At 38.6% G+C, this 18,589-nt stretch overlaps 2 pseudogenes across 2 annotated transcripts in view; one reads left to right on the top strand and one right to left on the bottom strand.

Annotated features, from left to right (window-relative positions):
• LOC148729031 (uncharacterized) overlaps window positions 1-1,218 on the bottom strand; it is an 8,130-nt pseudogene extending 6,912 nt beyond the window's left edge. The window contains exons 1-2 of the transcript XR_015988709.1: window positions 848-1,218; window positions 55-158 (exon numbers count right to left, since the gene is read on the bottom strand). The product of XR_015988709.1 is annotated as an uncharacterized LOC148729031 (transcript). The remainder of the gene's footprint in view (window positions 1-54; window positions 159-847) is intronic.
• LOC148729030 (uncharacterized) lies at window positions 1,191-6,937 on the top strand (annotated as a pseudogene). Its single transcript, XR_015988715.1, has 5 exons — window positions 1,191-1,629; window positions 3,025-3,095; window positions 4,126-4,232; window positions 4,791-4,901; window positions 5,743-6,937. The product of XR_015988715.1 is annotated as an uncharacterized LOC148729030 (transcript).
• Window positions 6,938-18,589: the final 11,652 nt, after the last annotated feature.

Raw genomic sequence — 18,589 nt, 5'->3', positions numbered from 1 at the left:
ACATGTTTGAGTTAAATTCAAAATAACAATATAGGTATAACATTGGAAATCTACCTCATCAGACTTATTTCCTTCCTTATCGTCATTCATTGCACTGAGAAAGTCTACGTCGTCACCCAAATTGATTGAATCCTCACAATCATCAACTTGGGTAGAACCTGTTAAACAAAAGTAATGAAACATCTCCAAATTATGTAGAAACCTAAGCCCGGTGACATTATAGCCCCTTGACATTTGCTTTAAATCCTTTTTCATTTCAACCCAACACATTCCCATTTGCCTTTTCCAATTTGCCTGAGAGAAAAAAAATATGTGCACACAGCAACAATAACCAAGAAGACTAGGTGGAAATACTGTTGTAATCTTTTAAAATCTATTTTGCTTACTGTTAGGTCAGGAGTCCTATTGTTTCATATATATCAACTGCCTAGCAGCCAATGTTGACATAAAGCTTAAAAAACCATGACCAAGTTTGATTACACGAAACGTGACTCTTCAGTCTATGACTTATTGAGAACTGTGCGCTCCCTTCCTCTGGTCAGGTCAATTTGTTAGCCTGGCATGCTGCATGGGCTTTGAAATGTGTCCATGGCAGATTCCAGCAGCAACATTAACACTAATTCTGGATGGCTAGTTTTCTTCGTTTCAGGGCTTTGTAGTGTACGCTATGGAGATGAATTTAGGGGGTACTAAACCCTGTGCTGGGATTACGTGGAGGAACTGGGGCAGCTAGCATGCTTATGTTTTTTTTTTCTTCGCTTAGAGCATCCGTCAGTCTAGCATTTATTTTCTTAGTATCTTGTTATGTTTTAAGACCAGTCTTGAATAGTTATAAGCCGCTACATACCTCGATTAAATATAGCTGTCTCAAGATCCTCGTCACCTGAAGAATCAGATAGGTCCGGTTCTTCGTGGAACTCTGGATCATACTTTCCTCTCTTTGCTTCTTGTTCAACATTTTCAGCGTCATCTTTTATAGTCGTCCAACGTTGACTGTGCACATTGTAATGAGCTTTACGATGTTTCCAGAAAGCTGCTCTCGATAAGTATTCATTGCAATGGCCACACCATAGTCTAGATTGTTTTCTCAAGCGAGACTGACTCCATAAAGACATCTTCCAAATCGTGAACTACCGAAATTTTGTCATTTGCGCCGAACGTATGTAACAAACAGGACAACACTACGCATGTCAACTTTCTTTTTGACCGAGAAGATACTGGGTTAGAGTAAACTACTTCAGCCAATCACCTACCGTTTTTGTGGAAGAAAGCCAATCAGTACATCTCGTCTACTGGCGGGAACACGGCGGGCCCTTTTGTCGGCGTTATTAAAGGCCATTTCATTGTGATGTTTCCGGTTATGAGCGTCCTTTTTTCAGTTCATTTATCCTTTTTGCTTCGTGATCGTTAACGTTCTTCGTCCGCAAAATGGAAGATCAATACGTTGTTTTGCTAGAGAGGGTTATCGCTGAAAACGTGCGTCTTCGAGAGGAGCTGGAAGCGCGCGACAACGAGCAGAAATGCATCCTCGCAGAACTCGGTGCAAAAATAGAGAGCTCTTCAAATTCAGGACAAGAGCGAGCAAGCAGGAAAAGAAAAAGGAAGACCCCTGTCCCTCAGCAGTGTCGTGTAAGTATATTTTTATCTTGGTTTCCTGTTAACCATGATCGCTTAGTTTGTTCTGTTCAAAAATTCGGCCTGTTCATAAATTTCGTGCCCTCCACGATCCGTTAGGTAGTAGATGACCACGTGCTCAGTATGGCCCGAGCGGCTGCGAAGGAGACTAACAGGCAGTCCAAGCTCACTACTAGAAATGCAGACGTGACTCTTGGTTTGAGTGGTATAGTGTTACAAACGGTTATTTATAAAGGTTTGTATGGGATGTAATCGGTTTGCCTTAAAAGAGAGAAAAAATGTCAAGTGTATTACTGCTTTCTTTTAGCAGTGGAACACCAAAATAGCGCTAACTCGCCGAAAACTCTTCAAAATGGCCTGAGACGCTGGTAATCAACAAAGAATACAACAAGGCAATAAGGTAAGTCAATTTTATTTCAAAACATGACATTTTTTCTCGCTTTTAAGGCAAACCGATTACATCCCATTCAAACCTTTATAAATAACCGTTTGTAAAACTATACCACTCAAACCAAGAGTCGCGTTTGCATTTCTAGTAGTGAGCTTTGGCCGCCTGTGTATGGCGGAGATATTTATGGAATTTGATGCAATCTGTTGTAAAAAACACTTGTGCCATCTGTGGTGTGAAGACGTTTCTCGACATTGCCTGGTCTCAATGAGAGAGTGGTGGTGTTTATTTATTTACTTTTTTTTTGGGGGGGGGGGGGGATGATTTACCCAGTAAGTGTATTACTTCACCAGAAGTTGCTCCCAACTTCACAGAATATAACACATTTGTTGTTTTTATATTTGATATACCATACAGTTTATCATTTTCATGTAATTGTGTGTTTTGACCACAAAGTCATGGACAGTTCTCAATTCGAGAGCAGGGGGGTGAGAGCTTTCATTTCCTCCCAATGTCCTCTTTGCAGCCAACAAAGCATACTGTAGCTACATGTACTGTGTGGGAGTTCCTGTTTTTGGAAAAGTGCTAGATCACTTCAAGATACCAACATCAGCATTTTGCTTCTTTCATGTTTCTTTTCTTGCAATGCTTCAGGTGTCTATCATTCCAAAGGTGATGGACTTGCAATAATTATCTGCTTGCTGTTTTCAATGCTGATGCCACAACAAGGCATAATCTTTGATTGGGGACGTCAACAAATTTTGCCATGAACATGTACTTGGTGCATGATCATGTGCATGTCAAAGTTTCAAATTAGATCACTCTAATTACACATCTACACGTACACTGTAAATTGTAGGTGAAACTGGAATGGAAACATATGAAGAGCTGCACATTTACCATAGATCCATTTTTAATTTGTTGTTGTTTGTTTTGCCAGGTATCTGAGGTAATTACCACTAATTTTACTGCTTTCTGTTCTTTCTGTCTGATGATTATAGCAAGACTTCAGAAACATGTACAAAGTCCTTATGCAGAATGAAGCTTTTGAGGGTTTTAAGTTGGATGAGTGGTAAAGGCTGTTTCTTTGATAGTACAGTTATTTCCTGGTTCTCTGTTGTTTGTTGGTACGATTTTTTCTGTATGTTTGTTTGTTTGTTTTACAGTGAGAAATTGAATTTTAGCAAATATACATATAGGACAACACAATTTCCATATGGCACATTACAGGAAAGATAGTGACACATCCCCTGCTATACATAAATATTGCATGTTTGCTCCACAATCCCTGTGGGTGTAAAGGGGCATTGTCATGAGGATTTTGCTGTTTTAGGTCAATTCTGTGCTGAAATCATTACTTTAAGGCTTTACTCATAAACAAAATGCTTCTGTAAAGCTATGACGAAGATATCAAATGCATTTTATCAGAGAAGGCTAACCATAATAAATTTCTTGAGGGTTTTTTGAAGATATAGCATCAAAGTTTGAAAAAATTGGTCAATTTTTTCAAGTTTCAATCAGTTTCCATCCTTGTCATCCATATTGATAGGTGGCAGGAAACAGTTTCAGAACCTTCAAATAGTCTTTAATAACAAAACTAGACCATTAGTTTTGGAATTCAATTGATGGAAAGGCACCTTCTAGCTTTTTATATAGTTGCCAAATAGCGTGACAATGCCCCTTTAAAAGCCCAGAAATTAAAGAGCATGTTTAAATGTTTTACCTAGAGCAAAGTCTTGTGGGGAAATAAATATTTTGACTACAAGTATTAGACAAGGACACTACACTCTAGGACACTAGGGCACTAAGATCAAGCAATGCACATATTGTGTATGTATTTGGCTCAGTTGCTAGAGCATAAAAGCAATGTACAGAAAGTCGTGCACTGGACTCCAGTTGGATTATCAGATTTTTCTTTGCTTTGCAGTCCATGCTTGGGACAAACTGAGCATGACATTCCCATTAGAAATGACTCAGTAAATGTATGTATAATTTAAATAATGGCTGCGCATTAAATTTTTGGCCTTGCAAAAAGTTCCTCTTACCAAACTTAACATTTAATTTCTTTTATATTGTTTTTTTTTTGTAAAAACTTTTAATAGCTCTAAATCAGAAACCAATGAAGAAGTCACAAAATCAGTTATGGATGCAATTGTGGCTGATCACATGGGAACTGAAAAGTGTCCCTGGTCTGTAGCTGAGATGAAAGGTATGAACAAAGAATAAGAGTTATTTGCAGGATTACAAAGAGGGCTTTTAAAGTCTGCCCTTTGACCAGAATTTGCCCACACATCCAGAGATTGTACATTCTGCTTTCAGTATTTTATTGTGGGTTACTGGTATATTGGTTATTCTCCAGCCTCCATTTGGCATGGAAATATGCTCCGATACTTGTTCACAGACATTTGTTCCAAGAAGTGAACAGTTTTCCAAGAGCATACAGCGTAGCTTGAGGAAAACTGTGAACTTTGTGGTACAAATAATGTCCAAGGACATATATCTGAGCATTTTTTCATGCCAAATGGAGGTTGTTGAGTTTATTACCCTTCTTTAATATTTCTGCATTTTACATGTGCAGTATCACTCAAATATTTCCCAAGTTTCACTGCACATGGAATATTCAGTCACATGACACATTTACATTTAAACCAATCACACATCAGAAAAAACATTTGATGGATTATTAAAACAATTATTACTCTTGAGTAAATGAAAATTTTTAATTCTCCCATTACACTGTACTGATGGTGTAACATTTTCTCCTAAGGTGCTGGTGCCACATATTTGAAAAGTCTTACATGATGCTTCAATGAGAGCAAAAAAAGGGAAGCAAGAGGCTCACAAGAATCTCTGTCAGAAGCAAGGGAGAGTGAGAGATGTAAGTTTCTGTTGTAATATGCCGTAATTACCTTTTCAGTACAATCTCTGTAAACTTATGAATGTTAGGCTAACACTGGTAACTCCTGTTATTAGGCATTTCTTCAGTTTTAAACATGGCTCAAAATTAACTCTGGCAAGGTTGCAAAATGTGAGTTATTTCTAGTTAGACAATGTCTGCAAGTAAACTTTTTGCCTTTCAAAACTGTAACTCCTGAGAATTTGTGGACATTAACATCTATTAACAAGCTATTCTGAGATACATGAATATGATACATATAATACTATTTTATAAATTGAATTGGATTTGTCAATTGTCAGGTGGCTCAAAACAGTTTCCAGCCCTTAGATTTGGATGGGTTATTATGATCACTCTCCATCACTTGATGCTACAATCATGGTACATATATAAGAATACTGCCCAATCATTGGTTACCACATTGTTATTTTTCTGACACAATAAGTTACCATAGCAACCTCCTAAAAAACACCCTTAATTTGATAAGCATGATAAGATGCAACTTTCGACAAAGTTAAAAGAAATTCTGTGGACAGGGTTCACAGCCACCCCATTTTTTTTTGAAAATTTAAGGTTCCTGTGAACCCGACCTTAATTGTAGCATCAAGTGATAAAGAATGTTTATAGAAACCCATCAAAATCTAAGTGTCCGAAACTGCGTTGAGCCATCTTTAATGATCACACATGCAAATATTTTTATTAGCTTAGTAATCTTATAGCGGTAATCAACTAGTAAAATATTAAAATTTCAATGATTTGGCTCTCTGTTAGATGAATAAAATCTACTTTTGTTGATTTTTGAGCTTTTTCTTTGATTGCTTAGAAAATCCAGAGGAGACTTCAAACCCTAAAGACCAAGCCTTGGTCAGGGGAGAAGAAAGCTTTGGTGGAGCAGGCTGTTGGAAGTTCCCAATACACCAGCTCTGACGAGTCAGACTTTTCAGATGATGAAAATGGACAACCCAAACTTTCTGGGTATCTTGTCAAAAAATTGCCTTGGGAAAGGTCAGCATTGACAAAAGTAAAAAAAGCTCTTGATGATGCGCATATTAAAAGCCTAAATGTGCGAGCAAGAGTGAACATGGTGGCAAGGCGATTTCATTCAATGCCATCTACAAAGCCCCGACCTATTGATGGTCTGGAATGGGCAGTGAGGTCTGAAGACCCAGCAACATTTACTAGCCCCACTTTCAGCCCTCCAACACCTACAATATCATCTCACAGTACTCCGTCCTCAACAACAAGGACTTCATTTCATGGCATCCGCCCTCCAACACCTTCAACTCCATCTGACAGCATCCCACCCTCCACAACAGGAGGTTCATCTTGCAGCATCCTCACTCCAGCACTTGCAACTCCATCTGACAGCACCCGACTCTCCATAGCAGGACGTTCACCTCGCAGCATCGTCACTCCAGCACCTACAACTCCATCTGACAGCACCCGACTCTCCATACCAGGAAGTTCACCTCGCAGCATCGTCACTCTAGCACTTGCAACTTCATCTGACAGCACCCGACCATCCACAACAGGAAGTTCATCTCGAAGCATCCACCCTCCAACACCTAGAACTCCATCCCACAGCAATCGACTCTTAGGAAGAGGAAGGTCATCTGACACCTCAGCAAAGAGGAAAAAAGTGCCAAAATCAAAGAAAGACACTGTTCGTAGGGCCTTGAAAAGACCTGCCACTTCTCCAGAGTACTAAGTTTATTGAACATTAATGGCATTGACTACAATGAGCACCTTTGAGTTTATTCTGGGAGAACCCCAAAGTTGCAAAGTTTGGTCAATTTCAGGAAGACAGCAGTACACCAGTTTCAATTTTTATAAGTAAATGGCTCACATAGTTTTGTTTCAAGTGTACGAGTTTATCTTTTTAATGTTACAGTTAAGAAATGTTTGAAAAGAAAGCTCACTAATCAAAAAAGGACAGTGCGCATAGGCGACTTTGCAGTGAGTTGACACTTGCCATGTTTACTAAGTTTATTTAATATTAAATTATTACGGAAATTGTACTTTGTCAATTTTAGTGATACTTTTAAGAAATGTTAGAAAAAAAAGCCCGAAATCCAAAAAAGTACAGAACCTGTAGGCCACTACAGCGACTTAGATGAGAGCGATTAAAACAATAATTATTATAGTATCTATCAATTGAAATAAGAAAACGGTTTACAAGTTTTGTTTCCCTCTGTTCTATTTTGAAGATACTGGAAGAAGGTTTATGACTTTTATACATAGATGTATATAGATATTTTTAAGATATTTTTTTGACATGACAAGAGGTTCACAATTTCGTCTTTTTAATATAATACTACAGTATTTAGTAACCCAGAAGCTCTTGCGAGCAGATTTCTTAAAACAATAAATCATTTTGAAGAAGTAACATGTGTCGCTTTAATGAGCATAACATTGGGATTAAACTGTCTTTACGCCAGGTGTAAAATTAGCGTAAGGAAGTACCGTGTCTTTACTGTCGCTTTACACGCAACTTTAAGCGTAAAGTTGACATTACACTATCTTTACGCTAAATTTAAAGGCGGCTTAAAGAGTCTCATTACAGCAACTTTACATATACGTAAAGGTAGCGTAAATCTTGCCTTTACGTAACGTAAATGTAACGTAAAGTTGTGTAAATGAGAACTTTACGCTAGCTTTACTCCAAGTTTAAAGGCGGCTTAAAGAAGTCTCATTACACCAACTTTACACAGAGGCATAAAGGTTGCGTAAAGCTTGCCTTTACGTAGTGTAAATGTGAAGGTGTAGTCTGATCGTCCGGGTGAGTGTAGTCCTGAGAAGGACTGTTGTCGGTGGCAGTGACTGACGTTTCGACAACCTGTGCGGAAGTCATCATCAGAGTCAAGTGAGTGATTGTTGTCAGTAGAATGTTCTTATTCCAGTTCGTGTGAAATGATCGGTTGGTTTTGCCGTGACGTTATTGGCTGTAAGACTCAAGTGACGTAAGTCGTTCGTGATTGGTCTGTTTCGGTCTGTCGGTAAAGCTAGGTTGTTCTTTTTCGGTCGTTTGTGATGTTTATGTCGTGAATGAGTCGTTTGTATGGGGCGGGTAGTTGTTGACATCTGTTTAGGGGAGTCTGTTCTAAGTTAGTAAACCAGCTTTCCAGAGTCAGTCGTTGAAAATAGTCAGTGCTGTAGGTTAGGCATTGCGCAGAGTCCCAGTCAATGTTGTGGTTGGTAAGTCGATGGTGTTCAGCAATGTGATTGCTGACATCACCTTTCCTCGTCGCCCGTCTGTGTTCAGTCAGTCTTGTTGTGAGGTTTCTGCCAGTCTCACCGATGTAGGAGGCTTGGCAGTCGGAACAATTGATCTTATAAATCGTTCCCTGTCTGTTCCTCGGTTCGTCTTTGTCTTTAACGTTGGTTAGTAACTGACGTAGTGTGGTGATGGGTTTGTGGGCGACGCGGATATTGAAGGGTAGTAAGATGCGCGAGATGTTTTCAGACATACCTTTTATGTACGGTATGGTTGCTGTAGTCGTAGGGGTTGCGGTGTCACATCTTCACATGTTACCCCCGGGTTCAAACCATTTACTGCATTACGTAGTGTAAAGGTAGCGTAATGTTTCGTAAATGAGAACTTTACGCTAGCTTTAAGTCGCCATTACGCCAACTTAAATTTGATTGTTCGTGCTGTGTTTAGAGTTTCTGAATGGGGACAAGGAGTTTACCTTTGCGCCGTTAATCTTCATGGCCAGCGTCCATCCTCCACCACCGCATCCAAAGTTTCCCATGTGACAGTAAACAGGAATCTTTTGTGAACCAAACATCAGCGGGTACACTTGGCTTCGTCTCGACCTTATGGAAAAAGAATAAGTCAGATGTAACGGAGTAAGTCAGCCTGTAAGCAGGCAAAAGTTCCTCTGACTGTGTAAACATCCTGCGATCAAGCGAACGCTTTGGAATCTCGCAATTAAATCACTTCACTATATACTTACTTTCCTATGTCGTACTGCTCCTTGCAAGAAGAGAAGGGACAGACTATAAGGAAGATAAGACTACGATTTTAAGATCTGAGTGCATCGACAACACTTCAAAAATAAAAACATATCACCGAAAAAAGTACCTGGAAGCTTTGGAGGCAAAGCGTCCTTTACCAGCGGAATAAGACTTTTTACTTCGGTTCGAAGCTTCTTGATGTCCTTGCTGATCTCACCGCAGTGATTGGCGGTACAGGATTGTTGCCTGGCGCGGATTAAAACAGCGAACAAAGCGAGGACATTTGCGATGAAATAAACTGCGAAAAGTAAGCGCATATTAAAAATTTATCAACGTCATGAAATGTTTTCTGTGTTGCTCAACCGGTGAATAACTCGGATTGTGGTGATTTTGCTTCCTTACTGTTTGTTATCATTGTTAAAGACAACTCGCATTTTCTTGCTCACACTCACCGACATCCAATAAACAAGTTCCTGTTTGAAGTTTATTTTTAACTTCATTCGATCGCATTGTACAATTTCCTGTAAAGAAATTATCATAGCCTTTGAATATCTGCTCGTAATATAGCCATCTCTCTGTTGAAAAGTGAGGGGCCCATTTGAGAGCGAATATATTGCAGTTTTATAGAATCAAATTTATATGTTTATTTTTAATGAGCTGACCATGTTTACATGCATGCATGCCCACACAATTAACTGAGGCCATTATTGTTTTGTTTTTGGTCCATATATTACTTTATATAGTTAAAACGATAAGGACTGCGTTGAGCTTATCGATGGCTGTGCTCTTGGTGACTAGGTTTTCTATCCATTTGATCATATGTTTACGGCTTATTCAAAAAGTGAGGTATTACCGATTCAGCCACCAAGTTCACACGATTTAAATGAATCAAATAAAAGAGTAAGTTTTCAGAGAAACTTTGGCACCTCTTTAGTTCGGAGAATCACGAGATAACTCGATTTTAACATCTGAGTTGCTTACGTAAATTGGCCACCGTAAATAGATTATAAAGCTGATATTTCGAGCGTTCGTCCTTCGTCAGGGCGAGGACTAACGATCGAAGCGGTGGCCCATTTACATTGTTAACTCAGCTGATAAAATCAAATTATCTTGTATAGATTAAATCTTTACGATTTGCATCAACAAATTGTCTGGTGAAACTTCGTTTACGCTCTGCCTGGTTTCATCTTAAAACCTTTGCTGGGATTGCACGGACCAAGTTTCGAAAGGAAAATTGCGACCTTTACTCTTGAACTGAATTAAAGACAACTTTAAACTCTCAGACTCATATACTAGATATCATTTTAAAAAAGATGTTGTTACACACTCAAATACCATCTAAATACAGTGACCGAGGTTGTTTAATACGACTCTAACTTATCTCCATTTATAGCCTTCAACAGTTCTTTTGTGACTCTCGCTGCTCCTTAAACGATCCAGTAGCTTTACATTTTTTGAGAGAACTTGCACTCGATTAATTGTTTATCATGACTACCTGCATCGACAAAGCACAAGAAAGTAATTCTGTTAACGAAGAATATCGCTTTTTAGTATATAGTAAAACAGTGGATATCGTTGAAGGCGCGCCCTGATTGGCTAGTCAAACTCCGAATATCCTTTGCTATTTACCTCCGAGCAACTCGGGAAAAAATGACGTCCCGGTTTGCATCCGTGACAGGCGAAGAAATCACTCAAATTAACGACGAAGCAGTGTATATTATCTCACTGTTTTAGTATATACTAAAACAACTATTCACCTCAGTGTCGGTGGTTAGCGGTGGATATTTACCGAGCCGCTTCGCGGCTCGGTAAATATCCACCCCTACCCACCTCCACTTCGGTGAATAGTTGTTAATTTTACCCTAAAACAAAGTTGCCATAAACTTTCAACTGAGATTTTCAACTTTACAGTCTAAGGTGGAAAACTTCTTCTTCTCTCGTGAAAATTAAATGTGTCAAGCCAAAATACAAAGGCATATGGTATTTCGAAGACTGGACTGGACTGGACTGGACTAGTAAAACGCGGACTAGTAAAGCGAGGACTAGTAAAACGAGGACTAGTAAAACGCGGACTAGTAAAACGCGGACTAGTAAAACGCGGACTAGTAAAACGCGGACTAGTAAAACGCGGACTAGTAAAACGCGGACTAGTAAAACGTGGACTAGTAAAACGCGGACTAGTAAAACGCGGACTAGTAAAACGTGGACTAGTAAAACGCGGACTAGTAAAACGCGGACTAGTAAAACGCGGACTAGTAAAACGCGGACTAGTAAAACGCGGACTAGTAAAACGCGGTCTAGTAAAACGAGGAGTAGTAAAACGCGGACTAGTAAAACGCGGAGTAGTAAAACGAGGACTAGTAAAACGCGGACTAGTAAACCGCGGACTAGTAAAACACAGACTAGTAAAACACAGACTAGTAAAACGCGGACTAGTAAAACGACAACAACAACAAAAAAAACAATTTCTTACGAAGGCGATCACAAGACTTAATGGCGAGCCAATTTAGTGAGTGACAATCCCTGTTTGACCTTTAAGCTACACATGGGTTTGACATGCACCAGATACAAACGAATTTATAAGTTTAGGCTAAGAAAGAATTTTATTCAGCACCAGTTCAAAATCCTAAAACACACTTTCGTCGTAAATTTCTCGGCAGAAACGCAGGAATTCGATTAATAAAAGTCGCATTAAATCTCCTTGTGTCCAGGTAGAAAGAGTCTGATTTACTTCAGCTTTTCGGTGGAAGAATAATCGATTTACACACGCCATTACAGAAAAAAAAAAAAAACAAGAAGACTGACAACTCCAAAACACATATTCGCATTCACTTAAAATTTGACTTTCTGTGACATTTTAAAACGGAACAGAGGTAAATCTTCGAAGATTAATCGTCGTTGGAAATGAAAAATACTTTCCATAAGATCTCTGTTTTTCTCTTTACGAGAAAATCGCCGTCTGATCAGTTAACTTGTGTGTGTTTGTCACACCAGTACTGCTGTTTCTTCAAAAGCGTATGCTTTTTTTACTCTTCAACTGACAGGTGTCACGTCGTGACAGTTACTTTTAAAAAAAATGTTTGAAAATTTGTTCGGAAGCCTTTTAACTACCTTTACAAATAAAAATGTTTCGGCGAAAGCTTTCTCTTTAATTTGAATAAAGTTTGTTTTCTTTATAACTCACTCGCTGTCAAATTGTTAAGTTCAAGGAGGATTTTCCTGTAATCAAACTCGTAATTGTAGCCCTAAATCATTCGGGTTCTTCAAATGATCGTTTGCGATCGATGATGTATACCGTGCGATGTTACGTGCTGTGGCTATCGATGAAGCACATGTTGCAAGACAGTGGTAAGTCAAGAACCAATTCCTTACTTCTCTTAACGTGCCATTTTAGCTTCGTCTTTGTTATTTAACTTTATATAGGTTCCTTTTACAATTAATATAAGTGGTAGTCTGGAAAAGCCGGAATCCGGAATTCCACCGGAATTCCGCCAGAATATTTCAAAGTCTGTTTTTTTAATTCAAAACGACTCCGATGATTTTCCGAAGAGTGTACGAGCTCCGAATATACTCCGATGATTAACACGAAGAATATTTCATGGTTTCCGAAGTTACCAAGAGAGCCCTGAATTTTTGAAGGCTTGTTTTTTCAATTCCTTTTTTTTCTTTTTTCAAGATTTTTCCGTAGAGTATATGTGGCTACCATTTTAATTCCGTCTCGTTAATTTCATTTCCGGTTGTTTCGTTACGTAATATCACGTGACTTATTCTCACGTGCTTTTAGATTTTGAAGTCGCTTTTTAGGTATGATGTAGTCCTGGTATGAGTCGCTGTATTCCCAATCAGGGTAAAACAGATCTTTAACGTGCTTAAGGCACGTTTTTTAATAAAATGAGCCGCAAAGGTAACAGTGTATGAGCTCCGAATACTGATACTCCGAGGATTAACCGAAAACTATCCGAGGGTCAGTCTGCCATTTACACAATTTCAATTCCGGGAAAGCACCGGAGTCGTTTTGAATGAAAGAAAAACAGACGTTGAAATATTCCGGCGGAATTCCGGATTTTCCAGACTACCCGTCAACAGTGAGCGAAGAACAAATAATTAGTTCAGCAACATCAAATGAACTTTTTACCGTAAATGTAAATTTTATCCTTTGTGAGTGAAATCGAGGAACACATGAAGCATCTTGAACTACTTTCTACCACTTTCTTCGGAGTTACATCCATGGGAAATGTTTGAGATGACTGGCAACTTCTCCAGAAAGCGCCGATGAATTTACGCGGGAAACTTACGTCATTGAAATTTGATTGGTTTTATCGTGAAACCAAAGGCGACGTGTGATTGGTGCAAACGCGCATTATCACGTGCAGTCACCGCAAAATCTAAACAAAGGGAAAGGAATGCTGCTCGGGTTTAAGCAGCCAGTTGGTGGGGGAGGGAGCGTTGCTTGACGAGCCCAAACAAAGGCTGCGAAGGAGATGATTGGTGGGGGAGGGAGCGTTGCGTGACGAGCCCAAACAACGGCTGTGAAGGAGACTGGTCCCCTTCCTCCCTCAGGCAATAATAGTTTTTGAATAAAAAAGGGGGACATTTGAAGTTGTGCAGAGAGAGGTTATGATTACGGAAAATATTCCGGAGAGAAATATATTCAATGGCTAATGATGATGCTGTGAATATCTACATTCGTATTTCGCGTGGAGGCTGACGTTCAGAACACATGGTACAGAAAAACTGGGTGGTTCTGGTTAGAGCGAGAAAAGCAGGTAATACTTTGGGAGGTATTACTTTTTCCAGAACATTTGGTTTGTTCTCCCATCTGAGCCAATTATTTCCAATAAAAATCGTCAACGCCCGTGGGTTTCTAGCAGAACAGATGCAGTTTTCGGCATTTTGGCATGAGTGGACAGAAGCGGGAGTCGAGACCAAAGGGTGAATCGCGCAAAAAAAAAAAAAGGAAATATTTTTGTTCACTTTCCTTAGTGCATGACTTCTCTGCGCATACAGTTCATGACATCGATGTATCATCAACATCGACTATCTTTCTTGCCAAATTCTTCTTCGTTTTTAAAACCTGAATTGGCTTCGCACAATTAAAACTTCTTGGACTGGATTTCAAAAAGTGATGTTTGAGACAAATTAGACCAGAGGAGGTGATGATTTTAAACCCACTACTTTATATGCCTTAAAGCTTTAGGATACTACATTTATTCTACTTGATGATGGTTTCTCAGTCTGAAAGTTGGGAAGTTAACTATGTTCCCTGTCACTGCACCAGGATGTACCCCACGGCTTTGATGTGCTTGTTTCCATTGTCTGAAAGTTAGTTGACAAACTAAACCAAATTACCTTGTTACCCCCACCGACGCAGCAAAACAGTTTCTTTAGAAACTTCCCCCCTTAATTGAGGTTAACATTGAGGTTTAGTAGCTTTAGTATTTAACGACAGTTTATCCGTCTAAATACTTAAGTAAATTCCTAAATTTTTCAATTCGTCCATTCACTTGTGATCCTATTCGCACTGCTTAAACCTCCTCAGGGATTTGTGTTCCATTCAATTTCTCGGTAGAAATATTTCGTACTGCCATCTGCAGGAAACTTGCAGATAGCAATTAATAATACCTGTAACTATAGCAATAGTTGGGTTTATTAATAAGTTTGAATAATTATCGGCAGATTATTCGTACAAATCTTTAAGCATCCTAAATGGTTTTTTCCATTTGTCCAGCCATTCGCGTTCCTATTCGGACTGTTTCAACTCCCTTAGGCATTTGCCTTCCCTTTTAATTTCTCGGTAGCAATTATCCGTATTGCATCTGCCATATGCAAGAAGTTTAAATTCGAAAATTCCCAAAAATGAAGAGAAGAGAAGTAAAGTTTCACAGTCAATACGCAAGTTCTTAGTTTAAATTAGTAAAGCGAACTGAATCGTTGGATAAATCCTAGAATGATGCAGATCAAGTAAAAAGTCACTTCTGCAAAGAACCTGTATTGCAGAAAAGCGTTGCTGTGTGACATCTTGTTTTTCAACCGATTATATCTACTCAAAAGCTATGTAATTGCCATGAAAGGTAAATTTGTCGATACACCCAGACTGAGGCAGTTGTTTGTTGGGGACAAAGTTGACTAAAACTGAAGAAATATCTTACTTTATCAGCACAATAACCACAGCAGCGGATACAAACAAGAAATGTGGAATCAAAAAAGAGTAAACTCCTTCATTGCGACAATACAAAAAATGAACAAATAAATAAAGAGGTGAATACATAAGTAGAAAATATTACAACAACATAAAAAAAAGACAGAAGATCTTTCGCAATTCGCTGCGTAAGAAATGCACAAAAACTTACCCAAACAAACCATCCGCCCACTCATCATCCATTCATCCCAGAGGTTCTTCGTTGGGGAGTTTAAAGGAATTTAAAAGTGTTTAGTAATCTTTAAAGGTTTTTTTTTCGGAAATAAATAACAAAAATCCATTTAAACAAATAGCAGGTAAGGGTGTTAAACGGTAAATATCATTAAGAAGGACTATTTTCCCTTCACTATCCCCACTCAGAAATGAGTAATGGTAAAACTGACCTTTCGATGAGACAGAAGCAGGTATCAGGAAATACCAAAGTAACAGAACAAAGATAAAAATTGAATTCTTCATATCACAGATCGCTTTCTGAAACCCACTTTACGAAAAGTATGCAAATTGATGCAAAATATCTCCTTCAATTTGTTTTCCTTGTGATAACAACTTCCTGATTTTCTTTTGACCAATAAGACCTGGAGGACACGTTATCTTTATTCATTCTTCCAGCCGGTATTCAATTCATTGGGAGAAAATAAATTAATCATTTGACTTTACCAAGCTTCCCAATGACCTAATTACCAACTATTTGATTTTATAAACTGAATTGAAATTGGAAATTGGCCGCCGTAAAGAGTTAAAAAGCTGACAATTCGAGCGTTGGCCCTTCGTCAGAGCGAATGACGACGGGCTAACGCTCGAAACCGCCTCCCGGTTAGCTCAATGGATAGAGCGCTGAACTGTTGTGCGGGAGATCGAGGGTTCGAGCCCCGGCCGGACCAACACTCAAGGTCTTAAATTAATTGAGAAGAATATGCTACCTTTCTATAACATCAAGAAATGGTTAGATATTCTTGTCTTCTCGGATAGGGACGAATAAATGGAGGTCCCGTCTCCTGCAAGGTTGGGGTAGGGGACGTTAATTTCCCACACACGAGACTACTGTGTGATGGATGTCCTCCCCTGGGGTGGGATGGGTGGGAAGGTGAGATCGATAGACTGAAGCGGCTGCCAGAGGCGCCTGATATGCTGACGTCTGTTCTCAACCTTACACTGCACCCGTAATTCCGCCTCTGGGCTGCAAGTGGTCAGATATAAACTATATTCAAAACGTCAGCTTTTTAACTCTTTGCGGTTGCCAATTTACAATTTCAACTTAGCGAATAAACCCAAATTAACTTGTTACCCCCATTGACGCAGCACCACAATTTCTTTATAAACTTATTCCCTTTATTCATTTACCGAACTATTGGTCAGGAGTAAGATATGCCTCGGTATGTAAATTGGCCATCAAAAATAGCTTATCTTTATAGAAAAGCATGCCAACTCTCTCTCTACTAACTGATGGCTAACGGTAAATACTGCTTTTGCTCAAAGGGTCATACTGCAAAGCAGGCCACATAATTATAAGACCTACGCAGTTGTTGTTTTTTTTAAAGCTGACTAATATACATTACAATAAACCCATAAAAGCTTCTTTTCCCTTTAAGGGAGTTTATGATCCAGCAATAAGATAGGAATGCTTTCAAAGTGTTTAAATCCACATGCGATTCTCTGTCGAATCAGTTTACCCAACAACCTGATCAATATACTGACAAAAACAGGAACATGAAGACCTCTTTAGATAACAAAGTAACAGAAGGATTTAAGGCCGGTTCAGTAAAATTTACGAAACAATAGCCAAAGACTGAATCTCTTAGACAAAAAAAGCAAAAACATGTAAATTATTAATTATTCCATCGTCCTGACAAGAAATGAAGTATTTAAATAACTATAATTCACGCAACAGCTGAGTTTCTATTGGCTGAAAATAGATTAAAAGGTTATGCCCAAGAAAAAATAGTTTTTAGATCGCTTCACCTGCATGTAGGGTTGGACATGAATTTATACTTCTCTCGGAAAACTTTCTGAATGAGTTCTTCTCGATGATGTACATGTATTTGATCTATATCTGTCTTTTTTTGGCATTGTCTAGTATGATGTCTGCAACACAAGGTTAGTTTTACTTAAACCTATCATTAGCGGAAAAAAAATTATGGTAAAAATAAACTTTTCAACTGTTTATGAAATACTATTGTTTTAAAGCATCTTTGTTTAGTTTCCAACGATTGCGTTTTTCCTCTTGTTTTTGTGGTAGATCAGTTTTTTATAAATTAAATTTTTGAAGCTTTTCATGACTAAATAAATTATTCTTTGGTAGATCTTGATGGGCTTATAGAAGTTATGGCTTGCATCTGTTCTATGGACGAAATAGAGACAAAGCAGACACAATTACTTATAGTTATTTTGAAGTTTTTTGCGAACATGGTTCGAAAGGATCTTTAATTCTAAATGGAGAATCACCGTCATTTTTCTCTATAATTCAGGAAATCCATTCCTGTCTGACATTTGTCATGTGCAGTATTATGTAGGTATCTCAGGTGGCAGCGCAAGTTTGAAAGCCAGTGGTGCTAAGATCATTCTAGAGCAAGTTGACAAATCTGCATGAGCACCGAGAATTCGTTGCAAAGCGAATGGAGCAAGGAAAATCTCATTCTCTTTTCTCTTTCATCTCGGCTTAAAATTATCGAAGATGAAAGCTACTTGGAAATATAATGTTTGTTGCCATGGAGTTGTACCACCGTGACAACTGAAACTGACTACTTATTAATAAGAGGTTCCTTTAAAATATTCAGCCCACTTAACTTGGCGCAGAGCTTTATATTTTGTAAAAACTCGCGCGGTTAGATGAGTAGTCTGAAAAAATTATGTTTGAGGCTTTGACCATATGATATTTCAAACTTCTCAGAAGCAGATCTAGAAGATTTCTATAATACCCTTTGTGACTTATGAAATGTATTTTTTTGTGATGAATTTTTTTAAAATACCATTGAAGTGTTAAATTATTATTCTCGCCACTCGGCGCGACTGATATTGAAGGGCTTAATAGTCAACAGTAAATTTTTTATGCAGACGACACTTAACTCTATTTATCACACCATGATTCCCGAGCATTGGAGGAAAGTATAAACCGAGACTTAGCCAGTTCAACACAATGGTTTCGACAGAATGGGATGTTAGCAAATCCAGACAAATATCAGGGTTTGGTTTTAGGAAACACTGATTATGATTTCCAGTTAGAATGTGCAGGGAGGCCAATACCTACTTCCAGTGAAATAAAATTATTAGCTGTAACATTGGATGACAAGCTCAAATTTGATACTCATGTTGCATCGATCTGTCGAAAGGTGTCGGGTCAGCTTAATGCTTTAAATAGGCTTAAAAATATCCTGCCTCATTTATTTTACCTCACTTTGATTATTGTAGCCAGATATGGCACCACTGTGGGGAAAGGAATACAAAGAAAATGGAAAGGGTAAATCAACGTACGCTTAGATCATGTATACGAAGATAACGGTATTTTATAAGAAGACTC

Source organism: Stylophora pistillata, chromosome 6 (assembly GCF_964205215.1).
Source record: "Stylophora pistillata chromosome 6, jaStyPist1.2, whole genome shotgun sequence".
Classification (NCBI taxonomy): domain Eukaryota; kingdom Metazoa; phylum Cnidaria; class Anthozoa; order Scleractinia; family Pocilloporidae; genus Stylophora; species Stylophora pistillata.
Note: the sequence above shows the minus strand (reverse complement) of the source record. Positions and strands in the feature narration are given on the sequence as shown.